Raw genomic sequence first — 16,881 nt, 5'->3', positions numbered from 1 at the left:
TGGTCTGCCGGGGGCTACCCTGGCAGGGATAACCCAAATGTGATGACGGCAGCAGTGAATACACTCTAACATCTACAGTTATGGTAAGTGTACACAACTGTACTTTATATTTGCTAACCTTCTTTTTCTTCCTCCCCCTCTGCCCTCCCTCCCTTTTTCTTTATAATTAATTATTTTTGTCTTGGGTGTTAGATATACATTTTTTCACAGTATTTATAGGTGTGTTTGTTTATACATATGTATATATTCCTCGTACATTATTTATGTATATGTTTTTTGTCTGCTGTGTTTTTATATATATATATATATATATATATATATATATATATAGCTATATCTATATGTATATATATATATCTATACTTATACACCCCGTATTTCTTTGTAAATAAGACCTAACCAGAGAATAAGGCCTAGCATGGTTTTTCAGGATGGTCATGATATAAGCCCTACCCCAAAAATAAGCTCCAGTTAAGATGTCAACAACACACGACAGGCATGTTGAATCATATAATAATAATATTGACTCCCGTTGACTGAGGTTATCGTACTCTGCTCAACATTTTTGGACCATTCGGACACGCAACTTCTTTTCTTTGCAGAAAGTCGTAAGATTCTTTCTCTGGGAGTTCTCCATTATTCTTACTGTAACCCTAATCATCACTCATACTTGACGGTTGAGATCCTTGGCTCATGAACAGTGGCAAGTGTACTTTGATCGGTCAAAGTACAGACAACGCGCGTAAAGCGCACGCAGTTGATAATGAACGGCTGTGGTTGTGCCTTCTGTTCTTAACGGCGCCATTTTGTGTTGCCACTCCGGTCTCATAAGTCTTCAATTAACCCTCCCCCCAGACAAGATGAGTGCAAAAAGAAAGAGCTATTCTGTCGAGTACAAGAAAGGAATCATGGAGGACTCCCTGGGAAAGAATCTGATGTCTTTCTGCAAAGAGAAGAAGTTAGATCTCCGAATGGTCTGAAAATGGTGTGCAGCATACGATAACCTCAGTCAACAGGCCGACGAGGGAAAAACTAAGAAGTGCAAGTGTTGATCAGGTCAGCAACCATTATTTCCTGAGCTGGAAAACATCATCTGTGAGTGGATTGCTAACAGAAGAGCCAAGCTTTGTTTGTGCACAGGGCTGATATTCAGACATTTGCCCTTGCAATGGCACCACAGTTAGAAATATCCCCAAAAGAATTCAAAGCATCACAACATTGGCTGGGTGGCTTCCTTCAGCGATATGAACCTTCAGTAAGAAGGTCAACAACACTGTTCAAGCTGGAAGATACTGAAGTTATTAAACGTGCACTTGCGTTCAAGGCCTTTGTTGATGGCATTGACTTTTCTAAATACCAACTCTCCAACATGATTGCTATGTATGAAACTGCAGTGTTTATGGATCAAGGATTTCAAACAACAATTGATCAGAGGGGTGCCTTGTTAATCTACATTCCATCCACTGGTTACGAGGGTGCACGTGTTAGCTGTATTTTGGCAATTCATCTAGATGGAAAGAAAACCCCACCTCTAATCATTAGTAAGGGCAAAAAAGATAAGATTGAATGTGTTTCAGGCATTTACATTCTTGAAACCGAAAAAGCCTGGTGCACACAAGCATCTATAAGGAAGTGGGTCAATGTAATGCTGCCACTTGTTTTACGAGGTGGCAAAAGAGGTCTGCTAGTCTGGGATTCAGCCAGCACTCACCACGCTAAAGAAATGAAGAAATTCCTTGCACTGAGAAAAATAGATCAAATAATGATTCCCGCAGGAATGACTGCCTATCTCCAGACTCTTGATATTGCAATAAACAAGCCGTTCAAGACCATTTGGACATGGAATTCAATGACTACATTGAGTTCCATTTGCGCATGGAACTCAATGACTACACTGAGTTCCATTTGCGCATGGAACTCAATGACTACATTGAAAATAGAATGGAGAAAAATCTGCATGGAAACTTTGTGAAGCCTAGCCTGGAAGAGGTCGTGAATTGGGTGAAAAATTCATGGGATAAAATCAGTGACAAGCTGTGTTGCTAATGCACTATGAGCAGGCTACTTGGACAAGCAGTGCTCATTTAAGGAGAGCTCTATTGCTAGGCATGACAGATTGGGGCCAATGTTTCTACAGGAAATGGAGTTTCAAGAAATTCAGGCAGAAATTTGGGGGTTCAACACTTATGACAATGTTCCAGAAGAAGATAACATGACTGTATTTGAATAACTGTGAAAGCCAAGGTGCAGATATTCTAAAGTTGAAATGTTTGGTGCACTGTTTATGTAGAATTCTCACAGACTGTTAACGCGTTACTTAGAAATGTTGTTCAATTGCAGAAAAGTATGAAATGGAAATTTGTGTACATGAATAAATGTCGATTTGTGTTTATTAATAAATGTCGATTTTTGTACATGAATAAATTTATAAAGGTAGATTGTTGTACAGTGCAGGTAAATAAGGCATCTCTTGATAAGCGCTAATGCGTATTTCGGCGTGGGAAAGAGTACAAGACCCAGTCTTATTTTCGGTGAAATACGGTGTGTGTGTGTGTGTGTGTGTGTGTGTGTGTGTGTGTGTGTGTGTGTGTGTATATATATATATATATATATATATATATATATATATATATACATACATACATATGTATACACATTTTTATGTCGCAGTATTCAGCAATGATGTTTGATTCTGTTTATATATATTTTTTTACATTTATTGTTTGTTCTAGTGTCTTGTTTTTGTAAACTTCACATAAGGTGGATACATAGTTAACTATGTGGATGTTTTAAGTTTTCTTAAACAGTATACTTGCAACAGCATGATGAAATTGTTTATGTATGATGTATATTTTAATGTTTAGATATCTGTAATATATGTCTTATTTATTACATCTAAAATCTATTATATAAGTTGTGGTTAGAACATACTAAAAATGCATTTATTCTGTTAAAGTTATATGTTACTTTAAATTACTTGGTTTCCACTAACTGCTTAACTGGAGGGTAAAAGGTTGCTAGCAGTTATTGGTTGAACAGTGTTTAAAATGTTTAGGCTTGTGACAGAATTTTATGTCTGATGAGGCGTAGGAGTACTACGCGAAAGCCCTGACATGCTTTTTACTAAATAAATTATTTGGTTTTATGTCGTGCATGTCCTTTGCCTGCTTAGATTTCTTACATTAGCCCATAATAATTTTTATTAGTGATCAAGTAATTGCCCTTTGGTTTCACACAAAGTCTACTCATAAAGATAGCCACTTTCTCTGTACACTTCTTTTGTCTGATTGAAATGACATTGAATGAAATAATGACCACAGTAAGTTATTCATCTTGCAGCTCTTAGGAATATACTGCCATCTGCAACAAACTTGGTCATTGCTTATTTAACAGTGATTGTATAATTGTTCTTTTCTTTCGCACAAAGCTTAGCCCAACCTCAAAATAAAGATTGCCACTTTCTTTGTATATCATTGTCTGACTTTGAAGAACATGAAAGAAGTAAAGGTGACAGTAATGCATTAAAGTTAGTCTGAGACTTGTACACTGCCCCCCCCCCCCAATAACCATATCATTGGTTGGTTTAACTGCGTTTATGTGATTACTCTTGATATTCATACACCGCCTTCTTCCCTCACAAAGGCATATATTTAATTTGTATGCCACTGATATTTGATTGGGATGAAAGTGAAACAAATAATGGCCATAGTTCAACTTGTTTCTCTCAGACACACGTACTACCACCTGATAAACCAAAGCAGTTGTCATTTAAAAGTGATAATGTAATTTATCATTTTCTTTCATTCACAGCCTACCATCCCCACCCCCAGTAGTCAGTTAAAAAGATGACTGAATTGTTACTTAGAACTTTGTGGACAGTAGTACCATAAGAATACAATTGTAGCAGGTTTCTTGATAGTTTTGAGAAATAGCTACAAAGTAGAACTATCCTTGAATATTTGAATTATCTCATTCTATTGATATTTGTTGCCAGATGATTAGGTAAGCAATGAGTATAGCAGTCATATTGGTTGCTCCAAGTAATTAATAACTGTGTTTACCTCTCGTAGTAATAGAACATGAAATGAGTTCACCATGCATAATTACTTTGTGACCGGTTAGATGGCCAATTGCTTTCTGATGAGCTTAATGCAGTCTCACTTTTAGGCTCATCTTTTCATATATTCCCCAGGTCTTAAACTAACTGACTGTGTTTGTACACTTAATAAAGTAACATAATTATTTATTTTACCTCTGGAGCAGCAGGCTAATTTTTATTTTAGGACTGACTCTTAAAATGAAGAATTATTTTTGCACCTGGGGTATGCCAAGATAACCTTGCATCTGTCATTAAGGTAGTACATTTTTGTATTTTGTGTACTCATTTTTCTTTTTTTACATTTCCATGCAGCTGCAAACTTAGTTTTATTGCATTTTATTTTGTTTTTATTTACTGGGTTTGTCTGAGTGGGTTTAGTTAAAAAAAAAAAAAACTTTTCATTGGAGGCCCCGAGAGAAAAACTCCAACATATTACAAATATATTTAAATAAACATTCAGTAATATACATGAGTAAATGTTAAAATAATATACATGAAAAATTATACTTTCATTTGCTAATTAGATTACATTCATATAAAAGTAGAGGTAACTATTAGTTTAAAAGATATTTAAGCGTTAGTAGTTGTTGAACATTGAACATTTGAAGAGGTATATTAGTTGGTTTGTCAGATAATAAATCATCTGAATATTGCTTAGAAATTCAAAGAAATTGAAGTGACAGTAGTAACTAGGTAGGTTAGAAAATGCTGATATTGTAGTTAAGAGATGAAGTATATAAAGCTTGTTTATTGACAGTTGAATATGTGGCTGTCAAAGTTTATATTAGAAGTATAGGTGTGGAGTACATGTGTTGTCACAAAATATTGTATATAGCTGGGAGATACTAGTAAAGCTATATGTGTATTGGTGAAGCCTGGTTGTGGGGCATAGGATTCTGAATGAAGAGAAATGGATTGACGATATGGCAAGCAGAAGATAACAGTGTTATTTATCCCAGAGATGTACAGGAGCTTATCTATTGATTTGATAGATGAAGGTTTAGTTGTGTTTTAAATGAGTTTGAATCTTGAATGGATTTCATTGGTAGTGGGATGTATCAAAGTTTAACTACACTGTTTAAATATCGAAAATCACTTGTAGTATTAGATGATTGCGGTGGTGGTGCTGCGGTAGCGTTGTCACCTCACAGTAAGACTTTGTCCTGTTTAGGACTGACGCTTAAAATGAAGAATTATTTTTGCACTTGGGTGGGGTACTTGTCCTGCAGTGGTGCCAATATAACCTTGCATCTGTCATTAAGGTAGTACATTTTTGTATTTGTGTACTCATTCTTCTTTTCTTACATTTCCATGCAGCTGCATGTGGAGACATGCGTGAATGGGTGTACCTTCGTTGAAGGTTGTGCGTCAGAGCCGGCAACTCGGCATGTAAAAATCTACTGCCAATCATTAGCGGACCAGAGTTCCGCTGTGGCGACCCCTAACCGGGAAAAGACGAAAGACACAACAACAACTTGTAGTATTAGACGATTTGGTTATCGTAAGTGATTTCTCTCTAGAGCATAACATTCTGTTTTGGTAGTGTTGTATTAAGTTGTGAAAGGCTAGGCAGTTCTAATTTATTTATTTATTTATTTATATTTGTTGACTGGGAGTGTCCGACTGGACGTAGGTCCATTTTCAGTGGAGGCCCGGGGAGAAAAGCTCCACTGTTAAAACAAACAGACAGTAGTTACATTAGATTACATAGCGATTAACAATTTACAGTTTTTCAGCTTATGTGTGTGTATTGGAGTTAGCTGAGAAAGAGCTAGCTGATGTGGTAGTTCTAACCAGTTTAATTATCTGAGGACTAAGTAGTGGTGTGTCTTATTGTTACAGCTTACTGCTTCATTTTTTTTTTTTTTTTTTGCAAAATTCCACCACTTACTCGACACATACTATTAAATGTACTGCCTTTCTGTAACCTCTTTGAATAAATTAAGATAACTCTTAATTCTTTCATAATATCTTTGTAATCCTCTTATTCTTAATAAAATTACTCCCCCCCTTTTCCTGTCTGTCAGCATTTATTTTTAAGTATTTGTGATCAGAGAGCACTATCATAGTTATGCCATTAAATCCTAAATGTGCTGCTTTTGACACTGTCCTCCTAGAAACTCTTTAAACTCATTAACCGGCTTAAAATGTTTGGAAACCACTAATTCTTATTTCCCGTGTGCTGAGCAGTATTTTTAAACACGTATGGTCAGAGAATATAATCAACTTTATGCCATTGAATCCTAATTGTGCTTTTTTTAACACTAAAAAATAATCGGTGCATTATTTTCACCGTCCATAAAACATAGGTGACCTTAATCTTCTCTTTCTTTTCTTCAAATTTGTTTACCCTAAATAATACAGGGTCTTTAACTAGCACCTTCCTAAGGTCTGGTCTGCTTCTCACAACATCTATATTAAAATTCTTTCTCCGCTTTCTTGTAAGTAAAAAAAAAAATCCTTTAGCCATATCTCCCATTTTACTTTTAAGATCTTTTTTGTGTCTTTGTATATGTCTGTTAACCTACATGTTTCCTCATCTACATAACCTACATGTTTCCTCATCTACAGTTGTTCTGGATATTTACAGCTAATATCCTTTCCTGTTAAGTGCCTGACATTTTTCTAGATTCTGTGTCCCCACATCCTGCCAAACATCAAGCATTTTCCATTTGGACTCAAGCCATCAGTCCCCATACTAGATATCCTTAGTGCTGAACCAAGAGCCTTCTAAGGGGGCAGTCATCCATTCAGCCATGAGAGTGTTTTGTGCCTGTACCTGTACTCCTTCCTCCACTTTCTTGCTGTTGAAAAGGAGACTTCTTGTCCCCTTCAGCCACAAAGTTTGGCTTACATCCCCCCCAAACTGGGCCTCCATGAAAGCTGTGCTAGTGTCTCCGGCTGCAGAACTTCATAGCACCCCATTCCTGAATCAGTAGCTTGCATCATCCGAGAGTAGGCTATAGAAGTATTTCTTTATGGCCTTAAACCTTCCCTTACTGGCTAACGTAAGCACCCATATTACCGCACTTGCTTCTTGTGCTCTTCCCCATTATCAGCTTGCTTACACAAACGTCTGTTAGCACTACCAATGCCAGCTTATGAGCATGAAGCCCATTTCCTCAGCTCTGGTCTTAAGGCATTTGTTGCAAAACATATTAACTCAGAACATCCAATCCCACCCTCAGGATGGATGAACTGGTGTAAGCCACACTCTTACCAATAATTCCAATGCCTGAGCTGCTATGCAAACTTGGGTCATTTGGATTGCAGTTATAACTTCATCACTCTGTATCACAGAGTCAGGACAGCTTATGGCATTTTCTCTTTCTCATCATCTTTAATGTCCCAGCTCCTTCTACTGTACTATCCCCATTTGACATAAGATGACTGTCTCCACATTTTCTCCACCCTTCTTTTTAATATTCATTATTAGCATGCAGCTATTGCTCAAAGAAAATACTTCCCACTGTTCTGCCATTTTCTAGCACCATTATTTTCAGCCTGTTACCTGTCTAAATTTAAGCATATATATGCAGAACACTCCAAAGACCAAGGATGGAAACAACTCCAGTGGATGTACAGCCACAAATAATCCCAAACGAATAAAAGGCAGGCACTTCTGGTATTTAACACCACTAGTTTATTATGTGCGTTGTTGTCGCAACACTTCATCAGAAATGAACACCGGAACTAAAATCACACCCCTATTTATATCTGCAATCAAATTGAGTAGCCTGAAAGCTATTAACTTAAAGAAAATTTAAAGAGACAGAACAAAAAATGCATATTAAACTCCATGCAAGCCCAGCACTGAAGTAAACTGTCCTGTGTTCTCATTTAAAAATTGGCTCTTGGGGATTTGTGTTTTTAGGTAGAGCATGTCCATCAGTTCTGGGTTGGACATGGCCTTGTTTGTCAGGCAGAGATCACCTCTGAGTAAGCGGTATGCAACTGAGTACAGCTAGAGTTTCTTCAGTCGGGCTGCATAGGGCATATGTTTGAGGCCAGTAATCCTCTTGGTGAGGTACTATTGTGGTCTTTCCAGCTGTTGCAGGTGTCTTGTAAGGTACATCCCAAATGGGCCGTTGTACTCTATGATGGGTCTGATGAGTGATGAGTAGAGGGGCACAATAACCTCTCTTGTTCTAGATGCAAACCCTTTTGTGATTAGGTGGGCCACATAGATGGATTTTCTAACTACCTTGGCAATATGAGTATCAAAGGAGAGATTACTGTCTACTTGGGTCCCCAGATCCCTTATTACATTTTCTGTATTTAGGGGACTACCACGTATGTGGTAGTTCATGGGTACTTTGTTTTTTCCAAAGGGGATGACTATGCACTTTTTGGCATTTAGCTTGAGGCCATGATTTTGACACCAGGTATCTGTCTAAGTGAGACCCTTCTGGAGGATGTCTGTATCAGCTGGAGAGTCAATTATGGCCCCCGGTTTACAGTCATCTGCAAACTTGGTCATCCATAGTCCTGCTATGCTTGCCTGTACCTCTGAGAAGTATATACCGAACAGGAGGGGTCCCAGGACTGAGCCCTGGGGGATGCTACTTGTAATTGGTTTAGAGTCGGACCTAGAGCCTGCAACTCTCACTGTGTGGGTTCTGTCTGTGAGCCAACTGACAACCCATCTCATGACATAGTGGTTTATGTTCAGGCTGGCGAGCTTGTCTATAATACCAGAATGGGGAATTGTGTTGAAAGCCTTTGCAAGGTCTAGGTATGCTGTGTGGATCTCCTTTCCCTTGTCTAAAACCTTGGTAACTGTCTCAAAGAAGTTCTCCAGGTTTAGGAGGCCTGATCTGCCCTTAACAAAGCCAAACTGGGTAGGGTCCAATGTTTGAAGGTTTCCAATGTCTCTGTTAATGAATTCCATGATGGTGCGCTCCATTGCCTTGCAGACCAGGCAAGTCAGGCTTATAGAGCGATAGTTCCCGGGGTCCGTTGTGGCTCCACCTTTGTGGACCAGGATAACTGTTGCTGTGCATCACTCTATGGGTATATAGCCTGTAGAGAGGCTGAGTTTGAACAGTGTGCTTAGGTGAGGGGTTAGTTAATTTTGGAGCTTGTGTAAGACACAGCCTGGGACACCGTCTGATCCCATTGAAGCTGTATTTTTGACTTTGGATAGGGCTGTTTTAACCTGTGTCTCCGTGATTGCCGGGGCACTACATTCTTATGGTATGGTTATGGGCCCTTTAGTGGGTGAGTGGGGGGTGAAGTTTGCATTAAACCTGTCTGCCAGAATGTTGGCAATGTCAGTCGGTTCAGTGTCTTTTGTGCCATTCTGCACTAACTCAGCGCAGATCTGAGAGTTTCCACTTAGGTTCTCGACATAGCTAAAGAACGCTTTGTGGTTATCTTTGGAGTCCTTGGCAATTTTTCTTTTTTGAAGCTAGCCTTGGATGATTTTATGAGGGATCATAGTTTCTTGCTGATACTGATCAGGGATGTCTTTCATTTTTGGGATTTTACTCTTTTCTGCACTAGTTTCCTCCTCCTATTGTATAGCTTGTTTGTGGCAGGGGTCCACCAGACTAGTTTCCGTTTCTTGGAGGAGTGAGTCTTGGTTTTGCTTGGGATAGCGTGCTCCATGCATTCCTGCAGATGCTCATAGAGTGCCTTTGTAAGGGATTCAGCAGCTTGGACAGCATTGTCCTTTAGCATAGGGGCTGTGAACCTTTCCACCTTGGTCTTAAGTAACGTGAAGTTTGTTTTTGAAAAGTTCACAGTGGTTTCCTTGATTGGGGGTGGGGGTGAAATGTGGGTACCCAGAGTGATTAGTCTGTGGTCTGATCTAACCAGCGAGGGTTTGACCTCCGGTGTAGAACACCGGTCGCCCATGTTGGTGATGACCAGGTCCAGTATGGTGTCACCTTTGGTGGGGGTGTTGACCAGTTGATCAGGGCATTCGAGTTTATAAATTCTAGGAAGCGTTGGGCAAGGGAGTTAGTACTTGAGTAGTTCTCTCAGTTAATGTTTGGGTAATTGAAATCACCCAATATTAGGGCATTTGGTAGGATCTTCATATTTTCCAGTGTCTCCAGAAACGCCGAATGGGGATCCTGGGTCATGGTGGGTGATCTGTAGCAAGCTACAATTTGAATTGCAGTTTTGCCCGTTGTTAGTTGCACATGGATGATCTGTGAGACATTGTGCTGTGCCACTAACCTGAAGGTGTGGGTATCCTTGATGAATATGGATACACCTCCACCTTTTGTGTTTCGGTCCAGGTTCTGTGGCTGAAAAGTATGGTACGAGTTATAGCCTGGTAGTGCTGGGGTGCTCTCTGGAGCTTTAAACCATATTTCTGTTACTGCACAGATATCGATGTTCTCCATACTGAGGAGTGCCTCGAGTGCATGCATTTTGAGGTTTAGACTACTGGCGTTGAGTAGCACTACCCTCAATTTTTGGTTACTTGTGCTATTTACGTTGTTGGGTTTGTCTTTTGAGCCTTGCCTAAAAAAGGCACTATGGGGGCAGCAAAAGCCTTGGCTAGTATTCGAAAGCCTAAGGGTGACAGGTGCAAGCCATTTCTTGCAAAGCAATGTGGCTTATCGAGCATGTCATCCCAGGTGGACAAATACTGGATCCCATTTGAATGACACCAGAAACTTAGCCAATTGTTGAAATTGATAATTTTTTCTTTATACTGTGGCATCATTCTTGGTGAGGGCAGGATGCTGGTCAGGGTCATACTGGCCTGCGCTATGTGAGCAGAGAGCTCTTCCATGTCTCTTTTCATGTAGTCCAGGGAGGTACGTCTCAGGTCATTCACATCAACATGGACAATGACAGAGTCATATTTGTACTTGTTCTGGAGTGACCTGAGTGCTTGTGTTATGTGACAGATCCTGGCGCCCGATAGGCAGCTAACTGTAACCTTCTCCTTGTCCAGCCATCGTGGGACATCAGTGTGCCTGACTATAGAGTCGCCTGTTACTAGTGTGTTGGGTATGTTATTTTGCCTTAAGGGCTGTGATTGCATGGCACACTTATTATGTGTAGTATGTGTTTCATGGTTTGTGATGGGCTGTGGAGGTTGCTTGGGTGTCTGCTTTGGAGGTCTCTGTTGTCTTTGCAAATTTTTATTTAGAGCCTCTGAGTATGTTTTCGTGTATTTATGTGCGTTATTTGCCTGTGTTGGTTTAGTAGGTCTGTGTGAGACTGGTGGTGTGTTGCAAGTATTTTCCTTCTTCTCTTGACGGTCAGTTCCAGTCTTGGATTGAGAGAGCTTTGCCTCCAGTTTGGCTGTATAATTGCATCTCTTGCATATATTAGTGTTTGGTGGTAGGAAGAGAGGGTTGTCTGTGTACATGAGGTAGTTGTAACATTGCCTCAAAATGCCCAGATTCACCAGTTGGACTGGAGAGTACACCTGAAACTGCCCTTTGGACATACCTGAATAGGTAAAGTGAGCTGTTTTACTGATTAGCTGTTAGAGACGAATAGAGAGCCTTGTCCTTCTGGACAGTATAGGGGGTCTAGTGCTAGGGTTAATTAGTGCTTGCTATGAGTTTTGAGCAAGTGCTGGGCTGTGAAATGAATGGTTTGAGTGCTTAAGTTGAAAGTTTGTCTAGTTCCAAGGGAAAAATTGAAGAGCAGACTTCGTAGAGCCGGGAGTAGTTTAACCCTAGCTAACCGGCACTGCCCAGCGCGCAAAACCTCGCAAATGTGTTTTTTTTATAGCAGAAAATGAGAGAGATAGAAATTAGCCCAAAATGGGCAATACGCTACTAACTTCTGGGCTACAGCAAACAAGACACACATATTTCAGAAAGAAACAGATCAAATAAGCAGGCACTATAAGCCTTTAACCAGAAATTCCCAGCTCAGAAGGGCAGAATCTGACCTCTCCTTCTACAAGAGTGCTGACTACAAACCTTCTTAATGTAAAATAACTGGCCTGAAGTCCAAGTGCTTAAACCAGAACTGATGCGCTTTTAGAATAACAGACACTGAGCCTTCAATCAGCAATTCCCAACCTAGAAGGATGTAAGCTAAGAAAAAAACAATAACACTGGTTGTAACAAGGTTAAAACAAAAGCATTTAATGGAGTAAGCGCTTTCATGGATACACTGCTTCTTCAGACTACCTTCAAACAAACATCACATTTAAATGTTAAAACAATCAAACTAATTAAGACATCATACAGTTAGAACATAGTTTACTTAAAGGAACACTGTATAGCAACTCTTAAAAACAATAAAATCAATGCTTCAGTGGCTTTGCCTTGAGAAAGGGTTTAAGTGAAACCATGCTGTTCAAGCCAGGAGGCCTGTCAGCATGGAATCGCAAAATCCATTCTTGTTCAACTAATTCAGTAGCATTTTTAAAGTCTTCCCCTCTCTTCTTAGCAGCTACAATCTGAAGTACTAAAAACTTAAATGTGTGGTCCTTTAAATAAACTAAGTTCTAATTGTATGATGTCATAATTAGTTTGATTGTTTTAGCATTTAAATGTGATGTTGTTTGAATGTAGTCTGAAGAAGCGGTGTATCCGTGAAAGTGCTTACTCCATTGAATTCTTTTGTTTTTAGCCTTGTTACAACCAGTGTTATTGTTTTTTCTTAGTACATTTTGTCTTTTTCGCTGGTTGTTTTATCTGTTTGGAAGTTTTATTTTATAATAATGTAAGCTACCTTTCCTGCCACAACAATGCAGTCCACAATCCTTCTTAATGTATAATAACTGGTTTGAAGCCCAAGTGCATAAACCAAAAGGCTTAGAATAACAGTTAAAGTTTAGTTAGGCTACTGCCAAACAGTAATAGCTACAGCAGAATAATACAGTGTAGGAAGAAGCACAAGCAAAATAAGGTACTAAAGTGGGAAGAAACACAATTACAGTAAAAGCAGATGAATAAAGTGCAATTTTTTTAATATAACAATAGAAAATGAGCAAACTGATTTAAACAAATTACCCAGTTAACCAGTAAAAAACTCAGAACTGATCCCTGTTCCAGCAGTCTTCAATCTGTCAAGTTCTAACCGCACACTCCTGCCACTAGGGTGCTGGGGAACCTTCTCCAAAAAGATAGCCTGGATTGGTGCTCAAGTTATACAAACAAAGCTAGATTCAGCAGGCCTGAATCTAGTCTATGCTACAGCAGACAAAGGTGCACCAATATCAGAAAAACAGTTCAAATGAGCAGGCACAAGTAAGCCTTTAACCAGAAATTCCCAGCTCAGAAGGGTAGATTCTAGCCTCTCCTCCCACAAGAGTGCAGACCACAAACCTTCTTAATGTAAAATAACTGGCCTAACTGGCCTGGAGCCCAAGTGCTTAAACCAGAACTAATGCACTGTTAGAATAACAGACACTGAGCCTTCAATCAGCAATTCCCATCTTAGAAAGATGTAAGCTATCTGTCCTGCCACAACAGTGCAGACCACAAACCTTCTTAATGTAAAACAACTGGTCTAAAGCCCAAGTGCAATAACCGAAAGGATGAGCTAATGAGACTAGACTAGGATAGAGCTGGGACAGGGCTAAACAGATGGGAATGGTAGGAGTGTCTGAAATTAAAATATGATCTCACTGTACTCTGTTGAGTGAGCAAATGAGATGGGCCCAGGAGGAGTGTTCAAACACAAATTTACAGGAGGGGCGGTCAATTCCTAAGCCACCAAGATTAATACCACAAGAACAGGGAGGGTGTGTGGGGAAAACTAAATGCAGACAGGGAAAGAACAGAGAGAGAGAGAGAGAGCTCAGAATTTTCAGTAAACAAATAAGTAAGCAGATAAATGCAGTACTATTTTTAACACAACATTCGATGAAACAATAAACCAGAAAAAATAAAGTTCAGTACTATCTTATAACACTTCAAGTTTGTACTTATCTTGTAATAAAGTTGATGCAGGGTATGCAAAAGCTAACCAAACAGATCCAGTATGCAACTATTCAGCAGAATTACCCTGGCCAAGTCACTTTGAGTCTCCTCTGAACATCTTCCATAGGCCCAGTGGGATTTCCCAGTGAACCAAAAGATAAATTATTAGTCACAGGTTCTCCTTACTCAGTGTCATCTACAGATAGCAAGTTTCTTGCCTCCATGATTTTGCTGTCTGTCTTTTGAGTAATACCTCACACTTTACAGAGTTTGTTGCAGTGAGTCATATGTTGTCTCAGGTGAAAAAGATTCAGCAAGAATTAAGGCAAGATTTCCATGAAAGTCAGCCTGACAAGTTGCAGGCTGATGCAGAAAGGAAATGGGGTACTTTTTTTGCCCTACCCATGCCTGCTAACTTTGTTTGATTGCCATGACTCTGCCTTAACAATGATAGCGATGATTGATGTGCAGCCAACATCTAGGCAGCTATCAGAGGATTTTGTTCCTTGTCATGCTCCATTTTTTGTCATAATACTATTCTAGATATGGGCACGCAGGAGATGTAGTGTAGAGTCATCATATGATTCAGTGAGTGATGTAGACACCTACTCCACTCTCCCTGTTGAGTAGATGGCTTCTGCTAGGTCTCCAGCCTTCACTGGGGATACATTAGCAAGAGACACACCGAGTGACATGCCACTCAGCTGTCCCTTGGGAGAGCAAGCAGGCATTGTCTCTTCATTCCTTTCCCTCCCTGTGTGTCTCCTGCAGAGAAATTGAACATACTTCAGCTGAGCTGTTGTCATAGCTGTATCCTGTGCGCCATGGAGCAAGCCACAAATACTTGCATTTTTTTTTTATATGCGCTTTTCTAGGGGTTAGATTAAATTATAAGAAAAACAGTTGTAAGGAGAAATCATTGCCACTTGCATGTCCCTAACCTTTGGAGAAGGTATGTACTTTATTTACTTGTAGTGCTTTCTTTAAGGATTTTATTTTGATATGCATGCTGTAGAACTTGCCATTCTGCATTTTATTTTTCGTAACACCATTTTACAAAACAGGCAGATTTCCCTAGAAATGTATTTTTTTTTTGTAATGGCATTCACATCATGGGTATATCCCCAGCGTTGTATACATGTATTATAAAGCAGTCACTTCTTAAGACAGTGTGTGACTAATTCACTTTATTTTTGGGACTTTAGTTATTTAGCCTTGTGTTGATTTGGCACTTCCATATGCTAGAGAGTCATCTTAAAAAAATAAATAAAAGCTGTCTTCTCTTCATCATTCTTTTGGTCCTAAATCACACCTTTTACAGAACATCATATGTCAATTTCTCTTTGTGGATAACACCTATGGCTATATGCACCCTCCATCTTGTAAAAAGTACATAAACTGGGGTTATACCAGTGGTTTCTGTCTTTGCATTTTATACATTTTGCCATGATGTAGGACTCCCTTTTTATAGAACTCTTTTCTTATCAATGCAGTTAGAATATTCTTTTTTTTCCACACTGTTCTCCCGCTTTCACATCCTGACAGCCATCAAGGTTGTCCACATCCTTCAGTGGGTCTTACTTGCCACTCCATTCTACCCCTGGACTAATACCAAGTTTTCAACCAGGGACAGCAAGGAGCCTGAGGGTGTTTTGGAAAGTTGTGCTGCATTTCCAGCTGTTTTTTTTCTAAGTTAAGCCTACCCTGGTTTCTTTCTTTGGTATGTGCCCTGACAACCTCAGTGAGGTTGTGCAGTGGGCAAGTGGCTGTTCCCTTCTTTTGAACGGAACTGATGTCAACAAGCTGCCCTGCACCTCAGCTCTAGCACATTGTGATTGGCTTCTCAGCTCTGCCAGGAAGCTCCAGTCACTGTTTGTGCCCTTACACACACCTCCACCTCAAAGGTTGAGCATGTTCATCCTCCTTACCACTCCATCACTCAACAGAGCAACTAATCAAATCTGGGCTGAGTGGGCTGTAGTCAGGGTTTTGTCTCTGTATGGATCTGGAAAAGCTATAGTTAGAATATTCTTACAGGAATGTTTCTAATTGGAGTACATCAGAAAAGTATGTGGCTCTCTGTTATTGTGATGCCACTACATCTAGAAGTTAGACAATCTGCTAAGGGCAAACTCATCAAAATGCTGGTTTGTTGAATTCGCCTCCTGTCATATTGGTAGATCCTGGAGTTTTCCAGGTGGGTTGTGCTTAACAACTCACCTATGTTGGGGGTTTCACCCCATTAATAAAATAAATATCTGCCAGGGTCTCACCAGTCTGAGAAAGGGAGTCAACTAAGTAGTACACTACTTTTGATGAGTTGACTATAAATAATTACTATAGTTCCCTCAACACCTTAAGTACAGACTCTTTTGACATAGGCTGGTTTATGCATTAGAAACCTTAACAACAGTAGAACAGCTACTGTGAGTGTGGTGTAAGACTGTGTGTGTACTACCGCAGAAAAATTAAATTTTCTCTGAGATTGAGGTTGCCTTCCTGAGGTCAGCAGATGGAATTATTAACAGTGAAGCCTTTTGCCTTTGACAGGGAAGAATGACCGTTGCTTTTGTAATCCCAGGTCTATATTAGTTTGCCAAAATGTTATTCCAAAGAACACCTATTCATCGACCCCCTAATCAGCAAAAAGTGCTTCAGCGAGTTGCTGAATTTACTAAGGCCAATGAAATAGTTGCCCGAAGTCTGTGGACCAACTTGTAGTTGACTCAAACCCACCTAAGTGGGGAACTTTACCCCCCACCTCCCTATGTGGGGGGGGCTTGGCCCTCCCAGCTATATATACCAACTTTAAGATCGCATTACAGTGGAGAAAAGGGCAAAGTTTTGTAGTTGTCTGTTGTGCTTCGGGCAGCTGTTTTGTTGCCCTTAGTAAATACAGCAAATTACTGAAGCGATTTTCACTGATTA

General features: G+C 39.7%; 1 protein-coding gene across 1 annotated transcript in view; it reads left to right on the top strand.

The window, feature by feature from the left end:
- KIAA0100 (KIAA0100 ortholog) overlaps positions 1 to 16,881 on the top strand; it is a 2,229,983-nt gene that overhangs the window by 1,177,324 nt on the left and 1,035,778 nt on the right. The window lies entirely within an intron of this gene.

The sequence above is a fragment of the Protopterus annectens genome, chromosome 13.part0 (genome assembly GCF_019279795.1).
Source record: "Protopterus annectens isolate FY-2018-M chromosome 13.part0, PAN1.0, whole genome shotgun sequence".
Taxonomy (NCBI): domain Eukaryota; kingdom Metazoa; phylum Chordata; order Ceratodontiformes; family Protopteridae; genus Protopterus; species Protopterus annectens.
The sequence above is the reverse complement of the archived record's forward strand: the minus strand, read 5'-3'. Positions and strand labels throughout refer to the sequence as shown.